This window comes from Schistocerca cancellata, chromosome 10, assembly GCF_023864275.1.
Source record: "Schistocerca cancellata isolate TAMUIC-IGC-003103 chromosome 10, iqSchCanc2.1, whole genome shotgun sequence".
Classification (NCBI taxonomy): Eukaryota; Metazoa; Arthropoda; class Insecta; order Orthoptera; family Acrididae; genus Schistocerca; species Schistocerca cancellata.
Window position 1 is genome coordinate 157,115,414 of NC_064635.1, and position 16,760 is coordinate 157,132,173.

Sequence of the window (16,760 nt, forward strand, 5' to 3'; positions counted from 1 at the left end):
CCCTATAAACCAACCAACCATCATGTCCGCGCACATCAGAGTAGCAAAGGATGGAAAACAGCGCAGCTTTGTTGCGCTTGGGGGCGTAGCTCCGTTGGTAGAGCGTTCGCTTTGCATGTGAAAGGTCCCGGGTTCAAGCCCCGGCGCCTCCATGTTTTGTGGACAGTGCATGGTAAGTGTTGGTCGCGGCGAGCCTAAAGACACGCAAGATGTTGCAAAGCCAGCGTCACAGACTCATATGATGTATACTGACGTAAGGAGAGCAAGACGTGAATGTGAGGACCGGCTGTTGTCGAGGTGTCATCGAGTGCAAATCTGTCTTAGGTATAACGGCCTAACCTCAATGCAGTCTAGAGTGTGGACAAGACGTTCGTCTTACTCAGAGCGGTGGCCGAACGCTATTTTCGACGTTGTGCGTGCCACTTTAATTTTGGCCAACTACGATTCGATACAGAATGCAGGAAACCTGAAAGACACCCTCACGGACACATTGAGAGTAGTGTTTGTCTGCGGAATAATGGGAGTGCAAGGGTCTGTGATATTGATATGGTTGTATGTAGCACTATCCGTCATCAGGGGGCGTAGCTCAGATGGTAGAGCGCTCGCTTAGCATGCGAGAGGTACTGGGATCGATACCCAGCGTCTCCAGAATTTTTAACACACCAACATGCGCACACTGCCATGCAAGTGAAATAATTCACAGCCAGCGAATGTGTCTAGGCAGATACGAGCGAACGATTAGCAGCCACAATTGGCAAGCGTGCTGTTACGCGCAGGAAGCACCCTCCTCCCAGCCCTATACTTAATTTAGAACCAGTACAAGTCTTCCCTTATCATTCTCAAACCTATGTCGGAAAGATCTGCCTTGCGCCGAGTTCACAAAAATCCCACTGCACATTCCCATTCTTCACGTGCAGCCGGCTGCTACTGGTGTTGCTAGTTGTGACTGCTGATGACAGATGCCGTAGCAATCAATTCATGGAGTGAGTTGTATGTTTTGCGACACTCTGTCTCTGACAAGCAAGCGGAGGTGACATAGGCGCGAACACGGGAAGTTTGCAGCCCCTCGCTGCCTGCAGAGACCGAGCAGCCACACTAGTTGGGCGGCCTAAGCCGTAGGCGAAATGTGCTCACTCGCTTGGGTGCGACGTCAAGCTCTAAATAAGGCTGTCACTAGCGTGAGCGTCGTGTAAAGTCGGAAAAGTCGTCTGCATGGGTGAGTGCAATGTTTGGGGAGCGTTTCGTAGTTTGCGCAGTGCAATGGAGACGCGGAAACTTGTTGTGGCCCAGTCTTTTGCAGTTGGACGACAAGAGTGGTACACAGTAGTAAAGTGCGAGGCAGTGAGTTGGCATCAACAGTCGAGTGCACAATGGGGCTTCAGATGTGCTTGTTACCTCAGGCGCTGTGTGATTGTCGACAAGGAGTGAAAACGGAGCAATTTGTGACTGTCCTTTCAATTTAAGACGTTAAATACAGACGGAATTTGTAGTCGTAATACCAGAGCATCGAAACTACTTGGAACTCTTGTGCATATGAACGTGATCGCGCCTTTGTACACTGGTCCCTTCGCCCCTATAAACCAACCAACCATCTTGTCCGCGCACATCAGAGTAGCAAAGGATGGAAAACAGCGCAGCTTTGTTGCGCTTGGGGGCGTAGCTCCGTTGGTAGAGCGTTCGCTTTGCATGTGAAAGGTCCCGGGTTCAAGCCCCGGCGCCTCCATGTTTTGTGGACAGTGCATGGTAAGTGTTGGTCGCGGCGAGCCTAAAGACACGCAAGATGTTGCAAAGCCAGCGTCACAGACTCATATGATGTATACTGACGTAAGGAGAGCAAGACGTGAATGTGAGGACCGGCTGTTGTCGAGGTGTCATCGAGTGCAAATCTGTCTTAGGTATAACGGCCTAACCTCAATGCAGTCTAGAGTGTGGACAAGACGTTCGTCTTACTCAGAGCGGTGGCCGAACGCTATTTTCGACGTTGTGCGTGCCACTTTAATTTTGGCCAACTACGATTCGATACAGAATGCAGGAAACCTGAAAGACACCCTCACGGACACATTGAGAGTAGTGTTTGTCTGCGGAATAATGGGAGTGCAAGGGTCTGTGATATTGATATGGTTGTATGTAGCACTATCCGTCATCAGGGGGCGTAGCTCAGATGGTAGAGCGCTCGCTTAGCATGCGAGAGGTACTGGGATCGATACCCAGCGTCTCCAGAATTTTTAACACACCAACATGCGCACACTGCCATGCAAGTGAAATAATTCACAGCCAGCGAATGTGTCTAGGCAGATACGAGCGAACGATTAGCAGCCACAATTGGCAAGCGTGCTGTTACGCGCAGGAAGCACCCTCCTCCCAGCCCTATACTTAATTTAGAACCAGTACAAGTCTTCCCTTAACATTCTCAAACCTATGTCGGAAAGATCTGCCTTGCGCCGAGTTCACAAAAATCCCACTGCACATTCCCATTCTTCACGTGCAGCCGGCTGCTACTGGTGTTGCTAGTTGTGACTGCTGATGACAGATGCCGTAGCAATCAATTCATGGAGTGAGTTGTATGTTTTGCGACACTCTGTCTCTGACAAGCAAGCGGAGGTGACATAGGCGCGAACACGGGAAGTTTGCAGCCCCTCGCTGCCTGCAGAGACCGAGCAGCCACACTAGTTGGGCGGCCTAAGCCGTAGGCGAAATGTGCTCACTCGCTTGGGTGCGACGTCAAGCTCTAAATAAGGCTGTCACTAGCGTGAGCGTCCACATCAGAGGGTTGGAGCCCCTCATTCGAAGGCGTCCGATTCCACGGCCTGGGCTACTCCCCGGTTGGAATCTCCGTTTTCGAAGTTTGTGTTCGTTCGTTCGTCTGTCTGTCTGTCTGCCCGTCCGTCGCTTCCTGCTAACGCTGTTCGTCCGTCTGTCCGCCTGCCTGCTCGCTGTCCACCGCCGCCGCCGCCGCTGCTGCCTGCTGTCCGTCCGTCCGTCCGTCCGTCTGCCTGCCTGTTCGCCGCCATCTGCTGTTCGTCCGTCCATCCGTCCGTCCGTCCGTCTGTTCGTCGCCGCCGCCGCCGCCGCCGCCGTCGCCGCCGCCAGCCGGTGCCCGCCGCCGCCGCCGCCGCCAGCCGGTGCCCGCCGCCGCCGCCGTCGCAGCCGTCTTCATCCGTCTTTGTCTGTCCCCAGTTTCTGTCCTCTCCTCTTCGTTCCGTTAGTTATTGTTTCTGTCTACCGTCATGTCCGCCCCCACAACCGCTGCCACCGCTACCACCACCGCCATTGTTTATACTTCCCCTTCCGCCGCCTCCACCACTATAACTTGGTGTGCCCAGTCCCACCCCCCTCCTTCCATCCCACCTCTCCTCACTCTCCCTTCACCCTCTATCTTTGTCGCCCCCTCTCCCGCTTCTTCCTCTCGTTCTGATCCTTTCCCCCCACTCCCCCAGCCTGTCACTGCAGCTCCGGCTCGGGTGGTGGCCCGTCGGGCCACTGTCCACGCCCAGCTCTCCCCGTCACCTTCGCCATCACCGCCGCCACTGCCACCGTCATCGTCATCGTCATCGTCGCTGTCGCCTTCACCTTCACCTTCACCGTCACCATCTCTGGCGCCGACTCCGGCCCCGGGACCTGCCCCTCCCCGCCACATTCCCGTTGTTCCCGTCCCCCACACCTCCTCCACTGCCGTCAAGCGCCCCAGTGGCACCCCTGCTTCCTCTGCTTCGAAAAAGGCTCCACCTCGTCCTCCTTCCCCCACCCATGATGCCATGGATGTCTCCCCGCCTGTCCCTGCCCCCTCCTCCTCCTCCTCTACCCCCTCCTCCTACCGCTACCTCCTCTCCCGTCCTGATCCCTCTCTCCTTGAAGCCCGGAACCTCACCCTCTTCCTTCGCCAGCATTGTCCTGGTGCCCCCATCTCCCTCCTCACTCCTCGCCGTGATTCGGTCCTCATCTCCTCCCCCAGCCCAACCCTCCACACATACCTCCTTTCCCGCATCCCTGTCACCCGCTTTGGACCTCATGCCTCTTTCACCCCTGCTCCTTCACCACCTCCCTCCCGCCAACCCCAACCTCCGCGTCGCCCGCCAACTCTCACCGCCGTGATCACTCGGCTTAGTCCGGTGATCACGGAGGAGGAGGTGTTGGCGGAGCTCCAGGCGCATCCCCACTTGGAGGTGCGTGCGGTTCGCCGCATACATAACGCTACCGGCCCCATCCGCCTTATGCGGGTGTTTTCTGAGCACGCCCCCTCCATTGACCGTCTCCTGAAGGAGGGTGCCCTCCTTTTTAACCAGCGGTACAAGGTCGACCCCTCCCGTTCCCCTCCTCAATCCCTGCGCTGCCAGAGGTGTCTGCGCTATAACGCGCACCCTACAGCAGAGTGCCGCGAGGCCCCCACCTGCCCGCATTGTCGGCAAGCGCACTTCCTCAGGCAGTGCCCCAATCTCCAATCCCCTCCTTCCTGCAATACCTGCAATCTCCCCCATCCCACCTACTCCCAAAAGTGTAAAGCCCGACCCCCTCCAACCACTCCTGAACTCACCGTCCCTGTCCGTCCCCTGGACGCCCCCACCCCTCCTGGCAATTCCCTTCGTCCCCCCCCCACTGCTGAGGACATCATCAGGTTCCTTACCATCGTCCTCCAGAATGTTCATCCATTTCAGCGCCCCCACACCCTCCAGCAGATCTCCCTTGCCGCCCGTTCCATATTCCAACTCAAGATGTACGCCACCTACTCCAACAACCAGGCCCATTTCACCTTCTCCCGTCTTGACACCCTCGTTTAAATCCCTGTCATGGCGCGACAGCAACGTATCCTTTTTAACAACATACGCTCCTTTCCCGCCAACAAAAACCTCTTCCTGCACACCCTTGCCACCCACCGCGTGGATGCCTTCCTCCTCAATGAAACCTTCCTGCAACCCCACCACACAGTCCACACTTCGCCCTACCTCCTCCACCGCTCCGATAATCCCCTCCCGATTGCGCGTGGCGGAGTTGCCATTGGCCACCACCGCCAGATCCCCGTTCGGCTCCAACCTCTCCTTCCCGACCCCACCGAACACCTGATTCTTAGTCTCTTCTTCCCTGGCCTTACCGTTACCTGCGCCACCATCTACGTCCGCCCTAACGCCCCTCTTCCCTTCGACTTCCTCTCCCACATTGACCGTACCTTCTCCTCCTACGTGATCGCCGCCGACCTCAACATCCATAGTCATTCCGCCGCCCAGTTACGGCGGTGGCATCGGTTCCTCTCCTCCCTTCAAGGCGACCTCATTCCCATCCCCCAGCACACCCGTCCCGAATCCAACTCCACTCCTGATGTTATCCTCTCCTCCCCCAACCTCCTTGGCCGCATAACGGTGGATGTCCTGGACCCTATTGGTAGCGACCATCTCCCTGTCCTCCTCACCGTTTCAGACGGTCGTCGCCCTCGCCCCAACCCTCGTACTGATCCTCCCCCTAAGTATGTCCACGACTATTCCCGAGCCGACTGGAATGCCTACCGGGATACCCTTTCCACCCAGGTCGATAGCCACCCTCTCACCTACCACCACCCTGACGATGTCACCCATGCCGCCTCCTTTCTCCAGCAGACCTTGTCTGAGGCCGTGGAGGCCCACGTTCCTACTGTCGCCATCCACCCCCACCGTCCTACCTTACCCCCACAGGCCGTTCTCCTCCTCCGTGAATCCCGTCGTCTGTACCGTGCCTTCCTCCGCATGCGTGACCCGGACACACTACGACGCCACCGGCAACTCCAGCGACACGTTCGAAATTTGCTCGCGGCTAAGAAACGCCGGGACTGGCGACAGACATGCACCCGTTTAACTGATACCCTACCAATCAACTCGTCCAAGTTCTGGTCGGCCTTCCGTCGCCTTACCGGAACCAAACCCTCCCCCTACTATCCTCTTCTCCACGATGATCACCCCTTCCCTGACGCCCTTAGTAAGGCCAATCACTTTGCCTCCTACCTCTCCGATGTTTTCTCCATCCCCGATGATCCCCAGTTCGATTACTCCCTCTTCCCGGATATCCGCGATCGAACTGACACCTCTGTCCCTCCCCTCGCTCCTGGTTTCCAGTACTTGGACAACATTCCACACACGGAACTCAATGCCCCTATCACTACACATGATCTCATTGATACACTCCGCACAAAACGCAACACCGCTCCTGGTCACGATCGTGCCACCTACCGTCACCTTCGTGAAGCTCCTGTCTCTTTCCTCTCCACCCTGGCCAGGCTCTACAATGTAGTCCTGTCCACCGGATACTACCCCGACCTGTGGAAAACCTCCCGTATCCTCATGTTCCTTAAACCTGGCAAACCGCCGTCCGCCGTCTCCTCTTACCGTCCTATCAGCCTTACCTCGGTCTTCAGCAAGGTCCTGGAATCTATCCTCACCCGCCGCATCCACCAGCATCTCCACCAGCACCGCCTCCTTCCCGTCACCCAGTGTGGCTTTCGGCCGTCCTTCTCTTCTGACGATCTTCTCCTTCACCTCACTCATCTCCTTTCCGAACAGCTTAATTCCCGTCGCTCCGCAATCTTCCTCTCCCTTGACCTCGAACGCGCTTATGACCGCGTCTGGCATTCCGGTCTCCTCTTCAAGCTCCAAACCTTTGCCCTTCCCATTAACTACGTCCGTCTGATCGGCTCCTTTCTCTCCCGCCGTCCTTCCTATGTCACCATCCATAACACGGATTCCTACACCTTTTTCCCCTCCGCCGGTGTGCCCCAAGGTTCCGTCCTCTCCTCCCTTCTGTACCTCTTGTACACGGCGGACATGCCGCCGCCGCCACCCCCCGGCCACCTTCTCCAGTTTGCCGATGACACTGCCTTCCTTGCCCTTGCCCCCACCCTGCAACGCTCCCAACGCCTTCTCCAATCCCATCTTGACCGCTTCACTGCTTGGTGCAACCAGTGGTTGCTTAAGGTCAATCCCTCCAAAACCCAGGCGATCATTGTAGGCAAAACCACCCCTTCCTTCCGCCTCCTTGATTTCTATCTCACCGTCTATGGCCGTCCTATCGCCCTCACTCCCACCCTTCAGTACCTTGGCGTCACCCTCGACCGTCGCCTCTCCTGGACTCCCCATCTCCGGACAATCCAAGCCAAGGCACGTTCCCGCCTCCGTCTCCTCAAGCTCCTTTCTGGCCGTACGTGGGGTTTGGACGCCTCCACAATCCTCCACACCTATAAATCCCTCATCCGCCCTATACTTTGTTACGCCCATCCCGCCTGGATCTCCGCGCCCCCTACCTTTTATAAATCCCTCCAAATCCTTGAACGCCATGCTCTCCGCCTTGCCTATCGCATCCGTCTCCCCTCCCCCACGCGGATCCTGTATGATCTCATCCCCTTCCCCCACCTTCTCCTTTTCCTTGAAAGGATACGGATCCTGTACACCTCCCGTAAACTTGATCCTCCTCACCCGCTCGTGTCCCCGATCCTCTCCCACCCCCGCCCGCTGCCGCGCCTGAATTCCCACATCCCACCTGGTCTCCATCTCTCCACCCTCCTTACCCTCTCCCAAGGTGGCTTCCGCCAGCTCCCCCTCCCTGATGATGTCCTCCTCCCCTGCATCTACCCCTCCTATCAACTTTGATCCTCCCCCCCACATCCTGTGTCCTTTCCTTTAGGCACCCTCCCTCCCCCCTTTCCCTTCCCTTCTCTTTCCTTTCCCCCCTCCCTCCTACCCTCTCCTCCGGGCTTCCCCTCCCCCTTCCTCCCTCCCCCTCTCTCCTTTGCCCATGGCATCTCTGCTCTACCCTCTCCCCTTCCTCCTCCTCCACCTCCACCCTTGGCAGGTCCCCGGACTCGTACACGCTGAGTGAACATTCGCGCGCCGGAGGTCGTCGCCATCAGTGTATCGTGTGTGCCGTCGTGTTTAGTGTTCAGTGTTGTCGTCGTACTCCATCGTTCACCTGTGCCATCGCCATCTTCAGTGTTCGTGCGTCGTGACAACAGTTTGTAGTGAATTATCGTCGAGTGTGAACGGCTCCGTGTTTGTCTTTATGTGTCTCCTTTTTATTAACCGCCGTTATGTCGCATTTGTGTCTTCTTTCTGTTTTTTCCTTATGTCCTCTACGGCTGAAGAGCGGCGTACCAAGCTGCTGACAGCCTGCCTGTTTTTGTACAGGATTTAAAATAACAATAAAGAAAAAAAAAAAAAAAAAGCGTGAGCGTCGTGTAAAGTCGGAAAAGTCGTCTGCATGGGTGAGTGCAATGTTTGGGGAGCGTTTCGTAGTTTGCGCAGTGCAATGGAGACGCGGAAACTTGTTGTGGCCCAGTCTTTTGCAGTTGGACGACAAGAGTGGTACACAGTAGTAAAGTGCGAGGCAGTGAGTTGGCATCAACAGTCGAGTGCACAATGGGGCTTCAGATGTGCTTGTTACCTCAGGCGCTGTGTGATTGTCGACAAGGAGTGAAAACGGAGCAATTTGTGACTGTCCTTTCAATTTAAGACGTTAAATACAGACGGAATTTGTAGTCGTAATACCAGAGCATCGAAACTACTTGGAACTCTTGTGCATATGAACGTGATCGCGCCTTTGTACACTGGTCCCTTCGCCCCTATAAACCAACCAACCATCATGTCCGCACACATCAGAGTAGCAAAGGATGGAAAACAGCGCAGCTTTGTTGCGCTTGGGGGCGTAGCTCCGTTGGTAGAGCGTTCGCTTTGCATGTGAAAGGTCCCGGGTTCAAGCCCCGGCGCCTCCATGTTTTGTGGACAGTGCATGGTAAGTGTTGGTCGCGGCGAGCCTAAAGACACGCAAGATGTTGCAAAGCCAGCGTCACAGACTCATATGATGTATACTGACGTAAGGAGAGCAAGACGTGAATGTGAGGACCGGCTGTTGTCGAGGTGTCATCGAGTGCAAATCTGTCTTAGGTATAACGGCCTAACCTCAATGCAGTCTAGAGTGTGGACAAGACGTTCGTCTTACTCAGAGCGGTGGCCGAACGCTATTTTCGACGTTGTGCGTGCCACTTTAATTTTGGCCAACTACGATTCGATACAGAATGCAGGAAACCTGAAAGACACCCTCACGGACACATTGAGAGTAGTGTTTGTCTGCGGAATAATGGGAGTGCAAGGGTCTGTGATATTGATATGGTTGTATGTAGCACTATCCGTCATCAGGGGGCGTAGCTCAGATGGTAGAGCGCTCGCTTAGCATGCGAGAGGTACTGGGATCGATACCCAGCGTCTCCAGAATTTTTAACACACCAACATGCGCACACTGCCATGCAAGTGAAATAATTCACAGCCAGCGAATGTGTCTAGGCAGATACGAGCGAACGATTAGCAGCCATAATTGGCAAGCGTGCTGTTACGTGCAGGAAGCACCCTCCTCCCAGCCCTATACTTAATTTAGAACCAGTACAAGTCTTCCCTTAACATTCTCAAACCTATGTCGGAAAGATCTGCCTTGCGCCGAGTTCACAAAAATCCCACTGCACATTCCCATTCTTCACGTGCAGCCGGCTGCTACTGGTGTTGCTAGTTGTGACTGCTGATGACAGATGCCGTAGCAATCAATTCATGGAGTGAGTTGTATGTTTTGCGACACTCTGTCTCTGACAAGCAAGCGGAGGTGACATTGGCGCGAACACGGGAAGTTTGCAGCCCCTCGCTGCCTGCAGAGACCGAGCAGCCACACTAGTTGGGCGGCCTAAGCCGTAGGCGAAATATGCTCACTCGCTTGGGTGCGACGTCAAGCTCTAAATAAGGCTGTCACTAGCGTGAGCGTCGTGTAAAGTCGGAAAAGTCGTCTGCATGGGTGAGTGCAATGTTTGGGGAGCGTTTCGTAGTTTGCGCAGTGCAATGGAGACGCGGAAACTTGTTGTGACCCAGTCTTTTGCAGTTGGACGACAAGAGTGGTACACAGTAGTAAAGTGCGAGGCAGTGAGTTGGCATCAACAGTCGAGTGCACAATGGGGCTTCAGATGTGCTTGTTACCTCAGGCGCTGTGTGATTGTCGACAAGGAGTGAAAACGGAGCAATTTGTGACTGTCCTTTCAATTTAAGACGTTAAATACAGACGGAATTTGTAGTCGTAATACCAGAGCATCGAAACTACTTGGAACTCTTGTGCATATGAACGTGATCGCGCCTTTGTACACTGGTCCCTTCGCCCCTATAAACCAACCAACCATCATGTCCGCGCACATCAGAGTAGCAAAGGATGGAAAACAGCGCAGCTTTGTTGCGCTTGGGGGCGTAGCTCAGTTGGTAGAGCGTTCGCTTTGCATGTGAAAGGTCCTGGGTTCAAGCCCCGGCGCCTCCATGTTTTGTGGACAGTGCATGGTAAGTGTTGGTCGCGGCGAGCCTAAAGACACGCAAGATGTTGCAAAGCCAGCGTCACAGACTCATATGATGTATACTGACGTAAGGAGAGCAAGACGTGAATGTGAGGACCGGCTGTTGTCGAGGTGTCATCGAGTGCAAATCTGTCTTAGGTATAACGGCCTAACCTCAATGCAGTCTAGAGTGTGGACAAGACGTTCGTCTTACTCAGAGCGGTGGCCGAACGCTATTTTCGACGTTGTGCGTGCCACTTTAATTTTGGCCAACTACGATTCGATACAGAATGCAGGAAACCTGAAAGACACCCTCACGGACACATTGAGAGTAGTGTTTGTCTGCGGAATAATGGGAGTGCAAGGGTCTGTGATATTGATATGGTTGTATGTAGCACTATCCGTCATCAGGGGGCGTAGCTCAGATGGTAGAGCGCTCGCTTAGCATGCGAGAGGTACTGGGATCGATACCCAGCGTCTCCAGAATTTTTAACACACCAACATGCGCACACTGCCATGCAAGTGAAATAATTCACAGCCAGCGAATGTGTCTAGGCAGATGCGAACGAACGTTTAGCAGCCACAATTGGCAAGCGTGCTGTTACGCGCAGGAAGCACCCTCCTCCCAGCCCTATACTTAATTTAGAACCAGTACAAGTCTTCCCTTAACATTCTCAAACCTATGTCGGAAAGATCTGCCTTGCGCCGAGTTCACAAAAATCCCACTGCACATTCCCATTCTTCACGTGCAGCCGGCTGCTACTGGTGTTGCTAGTTGTGACTGCTGATGACAGATGCCGTAGCAATCAATTCATGGAGTGAGTTGTATGTTTTGCGACACTCTGTCTCTGACAAGCAAGCGGAGGTGACATAGGCGCGAACACGGGAAGTTTGCAGCCCCTCGCTGCCTGCAGAGACCGAGCAGCCACACTAGTTGGGCGGCCTAAGCCGTAGGCGAAATGTGCTCACTCGCTTGGGTGCGACGTCAAGCTCTAAATAAGGCTGTCACTAGCGTGAGCGTCGTGTAAAGTCGGAAAAGTCGTCTGCATGGGTGAGTGCAATGTTTGGGGAGCGTTTCGTAGTTTGCGCAGTGCAATGGAGACGCGGAAACTTGTTGTGGCCCAGTCTTTTGCAGTTGGACGACAAGAGTGGTACACAGTAGTAAAGTGCGAGGCAGTGAGTTGGCATCAACAGTCGAGTGCACAATGGGGCTTCAGATGTGCTTGTTACCTCAGGCGCTGTGTGATTGTCGACAAGGAGTGAAAACGGAGCAATTTGTGACTGTCCTTTCAATTTAAGACGTTAAATACAGACGGAATTTGTAGTCGTAATACCAGAGCATCGAAACTACTTGGAACTCTTGTGCATATGAACGTGATCGCGCCTTTGTACACTGGTCCCTTCGCCCCTATAAACCAACCAACCATCATGTCCGCGCACATCAGAGTAGCAAAGGATGGAAAACAGCGCAGCTTTGTTGCGCTTGGGGGCGTAGCTCAGTTGGTAGAGCGTTCGCTTTGCATGTGAAAGGTCCCGGGTTCAAGCCCCGGCGCCTCCATGTTTTGTGGACAGTGCATGGTAAGTGTTGGTCGCGGCGAGCCTAAAGACACGCAAGATGTTGCAAAGCCAGCGTCACAGACTCATATGATGTATACTGACGTAAGGAGAGCAAGACGTGAATGTGAGGACCGGCTGTTGTCGAGGTGTCATCGAGTGCAAATCTGTCTTAGGTATAACGGCCTAACCTCAATGCAGTCTAGAGTGTGGACAAGACGTTCGTCTTACTCAGAGCGGTGGCCGAACGCTATTTTCGACGTTGTGCGTGCCACTTTAATTTTGGCCAACTACGATTCGATACAGAATGCAGGAAACCTGAAAGACACCCTCACGGACACATTGAGAGTAGTGTTTGTCTGCGGAATAATGGGAGTGCAAGGGTCTGTGATATTGATATGGTTGTATGTAGCACTATCCGTCATCAGGGGGCGTAGCTCAGATGGTAGAGCGCTCGCTTAGCATGCGAGAGGTACTGGGATCGATACCCAGCGTCTCCAGAATTTTTAACACACCAACATGCGCACACTGCCATGCAAGTGAAATAATTCACAGCCAGCGAATGTGTCTAGGCAGATACGAGCGAACGATTAGCAGCCACAATTGGCAAGCGTGCTGTTACGCGCAGGAAGCACCCTCCTCCCAGCCCTATACTTAATTTAGAACCAGTACAAGTCTTCCCTTAACATTCTCAAACCTATGTCGGAAAGATCTGCCTTGCGCCGAGTTCACAAAAATCCCACTGCACATTCCCATTCTTTACGTGCAGTCGGCTGCTACTGGTGTTGCTAGTTGTGACTGCTGATGACAGATGCCGTAGCAATCAATTCATGGAGTGAGTTGTATGTTTTGCGACACTCTATCTCTGACAAGCAAGCGGAGGTGACATAGGCGCGAACACGGGAAGTTTGCAGCCCCTCGCTGCCTGCAGAGACCGAGCAGCCACACTAGTTGGGCGGCCTAAGCCGTAGGCGAAATGTGCTCACTCGCTTGGGCGCGACGTCAAGCTCTAAATAAGGCTGTCACTAGCGTGGGCGTTGCGTGAGCGTCGTGTAAAGTCGGAAAAGTCGTCTGTATGGGTGAGTGCAATGTTTGGGGAGCGTTTCGTAGTTTGCGCAGTGCAATGGAGACGCGGAAACTTGTTGTGGCCCAGTCTTTTGCAGTTGGACGACAAGAGTGGTACACAGTAGTAAAGTGCAAGGCAGTGAGTTGGCATCAACAGTCGAGTGCACAATGGGGCTTCAGATGTGCTTGTTACCTCAGGCGCTGTGTGATTGTCGACAAGGAGTGAAAACGGAGCAATTTGTGACTGTCCTTTCAATTTAAGACGTTAAATACAGACGGAATATGTAGTCGTAATACCAGAGCATCGAAACTACTTGGAACTCTTGTGCATATGAACGTGATCGCGCCTTTGTACACTGGTCCCTTCGCCCCTATAAACCAACCAACCATCATGTCCGCGCACATCAGAGTAGCAAAGGATGGAAAACAGCGCAGTTTTGTTGCGCTTGGGGGCGTAGCTCAGTTGGTAGAGCGTTCGCTTTGCATGTGAAAGGTCCCGGGTTCAAGCCCCGCGCCTCCATGTTTAGTGGACAGTACATGGTAAGTGTTGGTCGCGGCGAGCCTAAAGACACGCAAGATGTTGCAAAGCCAGCGTCACAGACTCATGTGATGTATACTGACGTAAGGAGAGCAAGACGTGAATGTGAGGACCGGCTGTTGTCGAGGTCTCATCGAGTGCAAATCTGTCTTAGGTATAACGGCCTAACCTCAATGAAGTCTAGAGTGTGGACAACACGTTCGTCTTACTCAGAGCGGTGGCCGAACGCTATTTTCGACGTTGTGCGTGCCACTTTAATTTTGGTCAACTACGATTCGATACAGAATGCAGGAAACCTGAAAGACACCCTCACGGACACAATGAGAGTAGTGTTTGTCTGCGGAATAATGGTAGTGCAAGGGTCTGTGATATTGATATGGTTGTATGTAGCACTATTTGTCATCAGGGGGCATAGCTCAGATGGTTCTGTTCCGCCGTAGTAGCGGCCGTGTGCAGACCTGCCGGAGTGCTCGCTCCGCGCGTGTTTGGCGGCGCCTGTAGCTGGTTGGGCGTTGTAATTACATCATGGCCTTTGCCATGGATGATGAGTTACGCCGTTACACGTTGCGTTTCCAATTCCCGTTCGGTTATAGCCGACCACAGGTCCACGAATTAGTCGATTTCTTCTTCGACAGATTGGGTCTTAAAGACGAGGAAGTTTTTGGATTTTCATACGATTTCCTGGCGAATGCTGTCTGCTTGAAACTTGTAATGGACTTAAGTAAGTGTACTGCCGAGTTCGTTAATTCTGATGATGAAATTTGTAAAGTTGTCGTTACCCATGCTGGGTTAGGTCTGCGCACGGTCCTTGTATTCAACCTTCCATTTGAAATTGAACTTGATCGTATTCGGCAATGTCTGTCCCAGTATGGGAACGTATTGGACATTCACCAAGAGCAGTGGAGTGGACTTAAACACTTCAATGTGGATAATGGTGTCAGGGTAGCACGAATTGACCTATCCAAGCATATCCCGTCGAATGTCGTGGTACAAGGCTTCCGTGCCCTCGTTATGTACGAGGGGCAACCACGTACTTGTGTACTTTGTGGCTCTACGGACCATCTGAAGGCCGCGTGTCCCCGTGCTAAACCAGTGCGTTGTGTTTTACGAGAACGTGATGCCCTTGCAGCAGGGCAGGATGGCAATAGGCCGACGTATGCCGAGAGCCTTGTCGGTCCGTCTGTCGTTAGCGCGCCACAGCTGCACGCGGCTGAGGTTGTGCCAGACGTGCCCGCCGCCGATGTAAACAACGCTACGGCGAGCCGAATGCCCGTTGATTCTGACGTGGAAAACTATGCAAACGAAAGGGCCGGAAATTCGCGCCCTTCCGATGCTGGCGTGGTCCGTGTGGAACTTCCGCCTGGGTTGCCCGATCAACATATGCACCCATCTGTGGAGAGTCTTCCACCTGAGGACTCTGGTGACCAGCCGCGAGTTTCCCACCCGATTGAAGTGTCTTCTCCGCTAAGGGCAGTTTCCGGCAACGAACAGTCTCCCACGGGTGCTACTCCTACCACTGCGAAACCCGACAATAACGAACACGTTGAGGACGTCCGTCCTCAGAAGAAAGGACGACAAAAGAAATCGGTCCGTAAGCAGAGTGAAGAGGAAACTCGTACTCTTGAACAGAAACTGCAGCGTACTATCAAGCAGTTCCGGACCGATGAATGGGAGAGAATCGTCACAGACGATGGAGAACAGGTCGTGCAGCATTCAGAGGAGACCGATGTGGTGATGCATGTCGACAGTTCTGGACCCGATGCATTTATGGATACCACTCCATCGCCGGGGTCGAGCAGGTAGCCTTCCTGGGCTGACGATACGCATTAACATGGCATCACCCCTTCTTATGCGGGATTACAAAATTGCAACTGCTAATATACATCGAATAACATCTGATGTAAAATTAAAATGTTTGACTGACTATGTGTACGCCGCCGATATAGATATCGTTTTCCTACAAGAAGTCGTCACACCCAAGGTCGGGAATGTCACAGGCTATGAGGCCATCATCAATATCGGCGATGATGATGATGATGATGTTTTGGTTTGTGGGGCGCTCAACTGCGTGGTTATCGGCGCCCGTACAATTATCCAATCTTTGCTCAGTCCAATTTCGCCACTTTCCTGGATGATGATGAAATGATGTGGACAACACAAACACCCAGTCATCTCGAGGCAGGTGAAAATCCCTGACCCCGCCGGGAATCGAACCCGGGACCCCGTGCTCGGGAAGCGAGAACGCTACCGCGAGACCACGAGCGGCGGACCAATATCGGCGATGAGGCAGGGACTGCAATTTTGTACAAAGCGGGCATCACTTGCAGACCTCGAGCGATTTTAGAAACGGGTAGAGGGATTGTCGTACAATTCGACGATTTGCTTTTGATCAACGTCTATGCCCCGACTGGATCTACAGGCCGAAGGGATAGGAGTGTTTTTTATCGCGATGAAATTGTGCCATTATTATCCTGTGGTTGTTCGAAGATTTATTGGGCGGCGATTTTAATTGTGTTGTACGCAGAGAAGACCAGTGTCCGAATTTTAATTTTTGTTTGGAGTTGCGAGATTTAATTGATGGGCTGGACTTACAAGATACCTGGTGCTCACTTCGCCCGCAGGTGACCGGATATACTTATGTTAACGCTGCCTCCGCTAGTCGTCTGGATAGGTTTTATGTCTCTAAAGACATTTTAAGCGCTGCCAGGGATTGTGAAATATGGCCTGTTAATTTTAGCGACCACTGTGCGTATCACATCACGCTTCGGCATGTCTCGCAGAAAACCTTTTTGGGTCGAGGCGTATGGCAATTGAACGTCGCCCTGTTGAACGACGGCGACCTGAAGAAGGATCTTATTGCAACGTGGCAATGGTGCCTCCAGCGACGACAAAGATATAGGGAGCGTGTTCATTGGTGGACGGAGTTAGTGAAGCCGCACATAAAGAAATGTACACTCCTGGAAATGGAAAAAAGAACACATTGACACCGGTGTGTCAGACCCACCATACTTGCTCCGGACACTGCGAGAGGGCTGTACAAGCAATGATCACACGCACGGCACAGCGGACACACCAGGAACCGCGGTGTTAGCCGTCGAATGGCGCTAGCTGCGCAGCGTTTGTGCACCGCCGCCGTCAGTGTCAGCCAGTTTGCCGTGGCATACGGAGCTCCATCGCAGTCTTTAACAATGGTAGCATGCCGCGACAGCGTGGACGTGAACCGTATGTGCAGTTGACGGACTTTGAGCGAGGGCGTATAGTGGGCATGCGGGAGGCCGGGTGGACGTACCGCCGAAT

The 16,760-nt window shown here is 53.5% G+C and overlaps 11 non-coding genes across 11 annotated transcripts; all 11 read left to right on the forward strand.

Moving 5' to 3' along the window:
* The first annotated feature begins 79 nt into the window (after positions 1-79).
* Trnaa-ugc (transfer RNA alanine (anticodon UGC)) lies at positions 80-152 on the forward strand. Its single transcript has one exon. It is a non-coding gene; the product is annotated as a tRNA-Ala (tRNA).
* Positions 153-575: 423 nt separating this feature from the next.
* Positions 576-648, forward strand: Trnaa-agc (transfer RNA alanine (anticodon AGC)). Its single transcript has one exon. It is a non-coding gene; the product is annotated as a tRNA-Ala (tRNA).
* A 1,002-nt stretch (positions 649-1,650) lies between these two features.
* On the forward strand, positions 1,651-1,723 carry Trnaa-ugc (transfer RNA alanine (anticodon UGC)). The gene has a single exon. It is a non-coding gene; the product is annotated as a tRNA-Ala (tRNA).
* A 423-nt stretch (positions 1,724-2,146) lies between these two features.
* Positions 2,147-2,219, forward strand: Trnaa-agc (transfer RNA alanine (anticodon AGC)). The gene has a single exon. It is a non-coding gene; the product is annotated as a tRNA-Ala (tRNA).
* Positions 2,220-8,649: 6,430 nt separating this feature from the next.
* On the forward strand, positions 8,650-8,722 carry Trnaa-ugc (transfer RNA alanine (anticodon UGC)). Its single transcript has one exon. It is a non-coding gene; the product is annotated as a tRNA-Ala (tRNA).
* Positions 8,723-9,145: 423 nt separating this feature from the next.
* Positions 9,146-9,218, forward strand: Trnaa-agc (transfer RNA alanine (anticodon AGC)). The gene has a single exon. It is a non-coding gene; the product is annotated as a tRNA-Ala (tRNA).
* A 1,002-nt stretch (positions 9,219-10,220) lies between these two features.
* Positions 10,221-10,293, forward strand: Trnaa-ugc (transfer RNA alanine (anticodon UGC)). The gene has a single exon. It is a non-coding gene; the product is annotated as a tRNA-Ala (tRNA).
* Positions 10,294-10,716: 423 nt separating this feature from the next.
* Positions 10,717-10,789, forward strand: Trnaa-agc (transfer RNA alanine (anticodon AGC)). Its single transcript has one exon. It is a non-coding gene; the product is annotated as a tRNA-Ala (tRNA).
* A 1,002-nt stretch (positions 10,790-11,791) lies between these two features.
* Positions 11,792-11,864, forward strand: Trnaa-ugc (transfer RNA alanine (anticodon UGC)). Its single transcript has one exon. It is a non-coding gene; the product is annotated as a tRNA-Ala (tRNA).
* Positions 11,865-12,287: 423 nt separating this feature from the next.
* Positions 12,288-12,360, forward strand: Trnaa-agc (transfer RNA alanine (anticodon AGC)). Its single transcript has one exon. It is a non-coding gene; the product is annotated as a tRNA-Ala (tRNA).
* Positions 12,361-13,373: 1,013 nt separating this feature from the next.
* Trnaa-ugc (transfer RNA alanine (anticodon UGC)) lies at positions 13,374-13,445 on the forward strand. The gene has a single exon. It is a non-coding gene; the product is annotated as a tRNA-Ala (tRNA).
* The last annotated feature ends 3,315 nt before the right edge of the window (positions 13,446-16,760 follow it).